The sequence below is a fragment of the Amblyomma americanum genome, chromosome 3 (genome assembly GCF_052857255.1).
Source record: "Amblyomma americanum isolate KBUSLIRL-KWMA chromosome 3, ASM5285725v1, whole genome shotgun sequence".
Lineage (NCBI taxonomy): Eukaryota > Metazoa > Arthropoda > Arachnida > Ixodida > Ixodidae > Amblyomma > Amblyomma americanum.
Genome location: NC_135499.1, coordinates 51,476,672 through 51,484,597, shown reverse-complemented (window position 1 = coordinate 51,484,597; position 7,926 = coordinate 51,476,672). Strand labels below are relative to the sequence as shown.

The following is a 7,926-nucleotide window of genomic DNA, read 5'->3' as shown; positions in this document are numbered from 1 at the left end:
GTCAAGCTAAGCGACCGTCGAGTCGGGCCGACTGCAGAAAGTGGGTTGACTCACAGCCCTCTCCGCAAATTACAATTAATCCTCTTTCACGTTTGGGGAAAGCTTCTTCTGTAGGGAAGAACAGAAGCTGGGGCCAGTTTACTAGTCGCGCGGTCGCGCCTCACAGGGCGCGCCGCGAATTGTGTTGACCTTGCTCGACTCGGCCCGCAACGTTGGGCTCATGTATACGAGCAGGAAATCCGGAATCGAGGAGGGGGGGGGGGGGGTAATATAACTTTAAGGTATTAGAGCTAGGCGTTCAGGTGAATATAGATTGCTAGTCAGTTGTTAGCAAAAGCCATATATCTGTTTTCAGAATTTCGAAAATGCGATTACCCTGGACGCTATGACCGAAAATAAGGCACAGAAAAACGAAATTCTTTTTCTACGCGAGGAGCGCGCTCTGCAGCTCTGCGCCTACACCCTCTCTTTCCACGTTTCAGTAAACGGTTGGCCAAAGCCAACTGACTCCTGTCAAGCTTGCTCCTCGGTGATTGCATCCGCAATTGATGAAAGTGCCGAAACGGCGGCTGTCTCGGGCTGTCTGCTTTTCGAGGAGATTCTTAACAACGATCCTTCTGCCGGCAACTGTGCATTGCAATGACGCGGCGGCGACGGCGACATCCGACGGCATCCTCTGTCTTGTCTGCGGGAAGAAAAGAGAACCAGCTCCACGCCGTCGGCAGGCGAATCTCGGCGAATGGCTTAGAACCGGACGGAGCCTTAGAAAATAAACGACCTCCCTTATCCTTTCTTCCTATCGCTCCCCTCTACACTTACCCTCGCTATCCTCTCCCTTTCCCTTTCACCTCCGCCGGCTGCAGCTCGGGCGCTTAAAATATTAGGAAGCAATAGACCATATGCGAAATGCGCAGCGCCATCTCGTTCACGAGCTGAGAGTTAGGTCCGCCATCTTGGTAACGGCGAGGAAGCAGCATAACGGCCATTACTCTGTGAGAAGCGGAGACTCTATGCGCAAGGTCCGCGCGGATTCACAAGCCGCAGATCGACCCACATCGTATAGCGAAAATGCCGACGCACTGCTGTGTCCCCTGGTGTAAACAGCGAGGACCCAAGAATCCAGGCGGTAACAAGGTGCGTGGTATTTACTTTCACACCCGTGTAATCCGTCCCCGAGAGGTAGGGAAACATCGGACGTACCCGGTACCCCTTATTAATAGTCGTCACGGTGAAAAAAGATAAATAACCTCGAGTTGACTACAAATGACAATACCGGTTAGAGAAGTACCGTCTTGTTTAAGCGATGTTAGTGGAAGTTGTGAAAGGCTTCCCTTCCTTCTCGTGCCAACCCTGCGGTGTGCCCGTGTTATCTGCATGTACAGCAGCACTTTTTTTTTTACCCAACAGCCGTGACAGCAGCCGTGTCGTTAGAGCAAATTCAGATGCTGTGAATGTGCAAAGGCTGTAAATATTAGTGACATGGCGCTCGCTCTTGTAAGCCCGTGGTCACAAGGGCGTGCATTAATGCCGAGCTTTTCTCAGGTACAGGCTAACCTTCGCGCCGCGATTGAGATGCCGGATAGTGCGGATAAAGCAGTGGACGCACATTCTCGCGCCGGTGGCATACGGGGACTTACGATCGTGATCAATTATCGCTCTTACGCGGTCCACCTAACCGAACCGCACAAAGTTTGCCGACCTCTAGCGCACAACACGATCGCCTACGATTGCGGCTGATCGCAATTTGTTTAATAATCCGCATCGCGAAAAATCGCGATAGAAAGTGCCCGCTGGACAAATATGCATATTGACCACAACAGCCTGGTAACAAACACTAGCACCGTTGCGGTTCACCTGTGTTTATTATCAGGCGGAGTATTTTCAAATGTCGCGCGCTGGTAAAAATATTCATGTATAGCAAATATAGGTTACTGATGAATTATTTGTTGAGGCAGGTTTTAACTACATGTGCATCTCTTGAAACTTGCAGGTTTCTTATCATCGCTTCCCAAGAGATGCCACATTATACAAAAAGTGGACCATCGCCATCAAGCGCGCCGAAGGGAAATACTTCAAGGTGACAAAATGCACAAGAGTGTGTTCAAGGCATCTCCTGCCATCAGACTTTATTCCTGGTGTATCATGCGGCAACAACTTACTGCGACAAAGAGCCTGCCCCAGTGTGTTCAGCTTTGGCAAAAAGCAACAGCTTCGCAAATCACCCAAGAAGCGAACATTGAGCGCCTGCCCAAAAGCACATCTGATTACAGATCAAGCTGTTACTCAAGCACTGACTGTACAAGACAGTGCAGCAGAATTTTTTGGTGACCAGTCTACTGATCGATCGTCTGCAGTAGCTCTAGAGTCCGAAGCACCTGAAACAGAGAGAGACACCGCCAGCGGTTCACCTGCTTCTGGTACAACCCCTTTATTAGGTGGTGGTGAGCCTATCAATGAAGTGGAACGTCTCGAGCGCGTGGTTGCCGCACAGGCAAATGAAATAGACAGACAGAAATATGAGTGTGAAGTCCTCCAGGAGCAGCTGCTCCAGAAGAAGAAAGAGTTGCACTTTTCACTCTAAGAAAATCGCCGCCTCACTGCATATCTTGAAGAAAAAGAAATTAGAACAAGCTTTGGAATTGACCGTTTTAAACATTCAAATGAGGATTTCCTTGCTTACACAGATATACCATCATACCAGCACTTCCTGGCATTGATGACTTACATCAACACCGGAAAGAAGGCGAGTAATGTTTTGAGGAAAGCTGGCATCAAAGCCAGCGGAGGCCGACGGCGGAAGCTGACGGCAGAAAATGAACTGCTCCCCGTACTTGTAAGGCTTCGTCTCGGCCTCTTCGAGCATGACCTGGCACACAGATTTTGGATCACTCAGTCAACAGTGTCACGTATATGTGTGTCATGGATTAACTTCATGTACATAAGACGGCATGCTACCACTCTGGGTATCAAGAGCTGTAATAGACGCAACAATGCCTGCAGCATTAAGCACGTATCCAACAACAAGGGTTAATTTCGATGCAACAGAAAAAAAATGACTGTATCTGAGGGAGCTCCCACTCCACAGCCGTCGCTCGGAGCAAGCACGCTGGCATTAGGAAGCGTCATTCCGACGTTTACGGGAGATAAGACAGGGGTTCCAATCTGCGATTTCTTTTCCATGCTAGAAGAGATTGGGAAAATGGGGGGATGGTCCGATGCTCAAATGCTGGGAATGGCGAGGTGTAAGATGGCAGGAGCTGCTCATGATTTTGCCTGGCGAAACGAAAAAGTAAAATCCACAAAATCATTTGCGGAATTTAAGAAGCTCGCGTTTGAGCATTTCGACACTGAACCACGTCACGTGCGGGTACAGAGGTTCCGTGACGCCGGACAGATGGTAGGGGAGGACGTGCGAACATTTGCGTCGCGGCTTCAGCGCCTAGCACGCGATACGTTAAGCAGGGAGGAGGAAGGAGACCAGTTAAGGAAGAAATACGCGGAGGATATACTTAAAGAGGAAATGACCGCTTTGTTCGTGGCTGGTCTGCAAGACCCCGTGCGCCGGTTCGGGCTCTCGCGCAAGCCGAGCAATTTCGACCAAGCCGTGGAGGCCGCATTGGATGAGGAACGAAATGAGGCGTTAACGACAGCCGCAGCGAGAGTACGCGTCATAGAGAGAGCGGTGCTCAACCCTGAGGTTGCTCTCTTGACAGAGCGGTTAGATCGCTTGGAACAGCTGCTAACTCAGCAGGTAGAACGCCAGGTTGAAGCGCGCGCTCAACAGCGCCCATTCGCTGGAAACCGGAGACCGCCACAAAGCTACAGGCGCGGTATGCGAGATTTTGAAGAAATCGTATGCTTCGCTTGCCAGGGTCGCGGACACATCGCCAGGTTCTGCCAAAACGTGCGCCGTGGGGAGCCACAAAGAGAAGCAGGCGAGACACGCCCTAAGCAAGCCGACAGCGGGGCTCCAGATACCGAGACAAAAAACTAGTTAGTCCTCCCCAGCCTGAGGAGCGTGGGGAGGGAGCAGTAGATGATGAGGTGGTGGTAGTTTGTGTGGCCGACGAGGCATGCCCTGTTGTGCGTTGCAAGTTAAATGGTTGTTGCATGGAATTGTTGATAGATACGGGGTCAAAGGTGACATTGCTTAAGGAGAGCAGTTTTAACACGCTTCGAAGGAAGGGGGACCGCGAGGTGTTGGAAGCGTCTGGTGGTATGGCAACCAAATTTGTAGGCATAACGGGGGATCCTCTTGGCATAAGTGGACTCTACCGGTTACACATCTCCCTCGGCGGAATTGCATTGGAGCACCCCTGCTACGTATGCCCGGACACGGTGTCTCTGCCAAACGGAGTGTCAGGTATATTAGGGCAGGATTTTTTGAGAAAAGGGAAGGTAGTAGTCTCATTCTCTGAGGAAGAGGTTAATGCGGGCGGCTCAAAAGTTCCGTTTTTGAACAGGAGAGGGGCTGAGATTCGCATTACCGATATTGACACCCGTCAAACAGTGGGATCATTGGAGAAGGTATATTCGCGGGTTGCCGTCCGGCTGGTCGAGGAGGCGGTCGTCCTTCCTTGGTCGGAGCACATTTTGTACGCGTTTGTGCCTTCAGATGTAGAGAGCGGCGCCGTGGGAGTGCTTGAGCCGGTCGACTCTCTCAGCAATGGCCTGAAGGCAGCCGCGTGCCTCGTGACAGTTAATGACGCCCACAGAGTGCCCCTACGGGTGGTTAACTGTAGCCAGCAGCCACTGAGCCTTCCCAAGAACAAAACATTGGCTTTCTTCACCTCTGCGATAGAGCAACGTGAGCCCACCGATACGGTACTCGCAACTGTAGAGCATGCTAGTCCTTCGGCTGCTCCAAAGGTGTCGTTCGATCTTTCTCACGTAAACTCCAGGGAGAGGGAGGCTCTGGCTGGTTTGCTGAACGACTACTCGGAGGTATTCGCCGCGTCTAACCTGGATTTGGGCTGCTGTGGCGTTATAAAGCACAGGATAGAAACCGGCACTTCATCGCCCGTTTACCAGCGTGCGTACAGGATTCCTTACTCCCAACGTGAGGAGATGGAGCGGCAGGTGCAGGACCTGATTGATCGCGGCATTGTCGAACACTCAAAGTCACCCTGGGGAGCACCAGCACTATTGGTGGAAAAGCCAGATGGCTCGTATCGATTGGTAGTGGACTACCGCAAACTAAATGCCGTAACTCGCATCGATCCATACCCCACTTCTGACACCAGTGTGATGACCCCCATAATGCGCAGGTCCACACGGGACGGAGAGGCAAAGAGACACCGTATGGCTCAGTTTAAACAAACAGGTATATTCAATAATTACACATGATTAAGGTTATACATCAGAGGCTGGGGCGTCCGAGCTTACGTGCCGACGACTTCATGGGGGCGATGGAGTGGCTCCGGAGTTGGGCTCGAGCGGTTGCTGGCAGAAGCTGCACGCCGTCGGGCTTCGGCGCTGAAGGCCCTCTTGGCGAACGATGTCGTCCTGAGCGTGTATGCAGTAGAATTTCAATAGTCGTCCGTTTCTTCGAGGATGGTTCACAAACCCTTCCAAGCCGAACGACACTAGAGGAAGGGTTTGTGAACCATCCTCGAAGAAACGGACGACTATTGAAATTCTACTGCATACACGCTCAGGACGACATCGTTCGCCAAGAGGGCCTTCAGCGCCGAAGCCCGACGGCGTGCAGCATCTGCCAGCAACCGCTCGAGCCCAACTCCGGAGCCACTCCATCGCCCCCATGAAGTCGTCGGCACGTAAGCTCGGACGCCCCAGCCTCTGATGTATAACCTTAATCATGTGTAATTATTGAATATACCTGTTTGTTTAAACTGAGCCATACGGTGTCTCTTTGCCTCTCCGTCCCGTGTGGACCTGCGCATTATGGGGGTCATCACAAGAGGTAAAGTGTGAGGTGCCCTCCTCACTGTCTCTCCAGTCGAGCTCCTACTCTACTCACAAGACTTCAAATACCTTTAGAGGCCTCATTGGTGTTTCACCAAACGGCTTAGTGAGCTTTGTGTCAGAGCTGTACACAGGTTCCATATCAGACCGGGAGGCCGTAATGAAAAGTGGATTTCTGAACATCAAGTTTGACAAAAATGATTCTGTCATGGCAGACAAGAGGTTCTTGATTGAGGACCTTTTGGCAAGCAAAACTCTTAAGCTGAACATTCCACCATTACTGCACAGTAATGCCCTCTCTGAACAACAAGTCAGGGAAACTAAGGAGATTGCTTCATTGAGGATCCATGTAGAAAGGAGAATAAGAAGGGTCAAATCATTTCATATATTTGATCGGCCGATCTCACTCACACTAGCTCCCATAATCAATCAAATCTGGACTGTGGCTGCTATTCTCACAAACTTTCAAAGCCCTTTGAGCAAACCTTCACAACCAAGCAGGCAACAGCTGGCACCTCCAACAGAGCTAATGAATGAATAACTTAAAGGTTGACCTCTATTCACTGCCTCAAACCATGCAGCAAGATAACACAGGAGCAGAAACTTCCCTCACCTGCACATGCAGAGGGCACAAGGACTAGAGTATTACGACTCAGATTCTGTGCAATCCTGTACGAAAAACAAGTGTAATAAAGGGAAACTAGAGTGATGCACTGAACTGTGCTGTACTGATGGGTCACACTCAGGAAAGCAAGCGACCACTTGGCACCTATTTGAATGACCAAAATTTTGATCCTTAAAAAGGGCTGGTTCCATCATGGCGGTAGGAATTTCGGTTCATTTTGTTTGGCAAGTGGCCACAAAATGCAGGCTTGCAGACTATGGAGGCGTGCCTGTTTTAATACGTTTGCATTGTACCATAAATGTTACTGTATATATATATATATATATATATATATATATATATATATATATATATATATATATATATATATATATATATATAGCGTTGCCGGGTATTTGTCAGTTGCAATGATCTATGTCATCCGTTTGTGAATTGTGAGGACCAAATGTACCTGTTGCACTGTATGCCTTGTAAGGGAGCGCAGACCTCGTCAAGAATTGTTTGGCTTTTTGTCTGCGTTTTCCTCAGTATCCCCAATACTAAAATAAATTTGATTGATTGATTTTGATGAAATTCAAGTAATCAATAAGTTAGCACCTCTCCAATTTCTTTCCTGACCCCCTTCAACACAATATGCTTCACAAATTAGCCCAAAAATCAACCGTTTTATTCTATATCACAAAGCGTGCTTTCAATTAGAGCTAGTTTTTGACGGTATAATTTGCTGCTGATCTAGTTAAACTCAAAAATAGCCTTCATGTGTCTGTATTTTATTTATTCAGGAAATGCAAAAATATAGAATGGGTGATGAAAAGAAAAGATAAGGAATGGCTAGGAATACAAAGGAAGCCATTGTCTAGCACAGAAGATTTATATATAAAAAATCACTAGCTGCAGTAAGTGTAGATCGCTACAATGAAGAAAAACGAGGTTTCAAACCACAGATGAATGCAAGCTCAGAATTATACCACAGCAGTGTTGTGAGCAGCAAACTAAGGCACAGCAGTACTGAAAAAGAACTCATCCAACTGTGCCTTAAAATTGTCCCATCTCTCTTGATCAAAACAAATGCGCTCCACAGCCATCCACTTTTCAGAAAAGACTACAAAGTCTGCCTATTTGCATTCTATGACAGCAATCTGTCTTAAAACTTGGTAAAAATACTCATCATCTCTCTTGAGCTGAGGTGTACCATCAACAAATGCAAGACAGAAGTTTTTGCTGGTTACAGTGTTAGCTTCACTGTCATTCAAAGAGTAGGGGCAGTTTATCTCCACAACACCATAGGTGCCTTCTTCCGGGTCAAAAACCAACCTATCCGGACTTGCACCTAGCCATGGAAAGCCAGGGTGCACAGCAAGGCCACAATATTGCAA

General features: G+C 48.8%; 1 pseudogene; it reads left to right on the top strand.

Annotated features, from left to right (window-relative positions):
* The first annotated feature begins 1,068 nt into the window (after positions 1 to 1,068).
* Positions 1,069 to 6,566, top strand: LOC144123720 (uncharacterized; annotated as a pseudogene).
* The last annotated feature ends 1,360 nt before the right edge of the window (positions 6,567 to 7,926 follow it).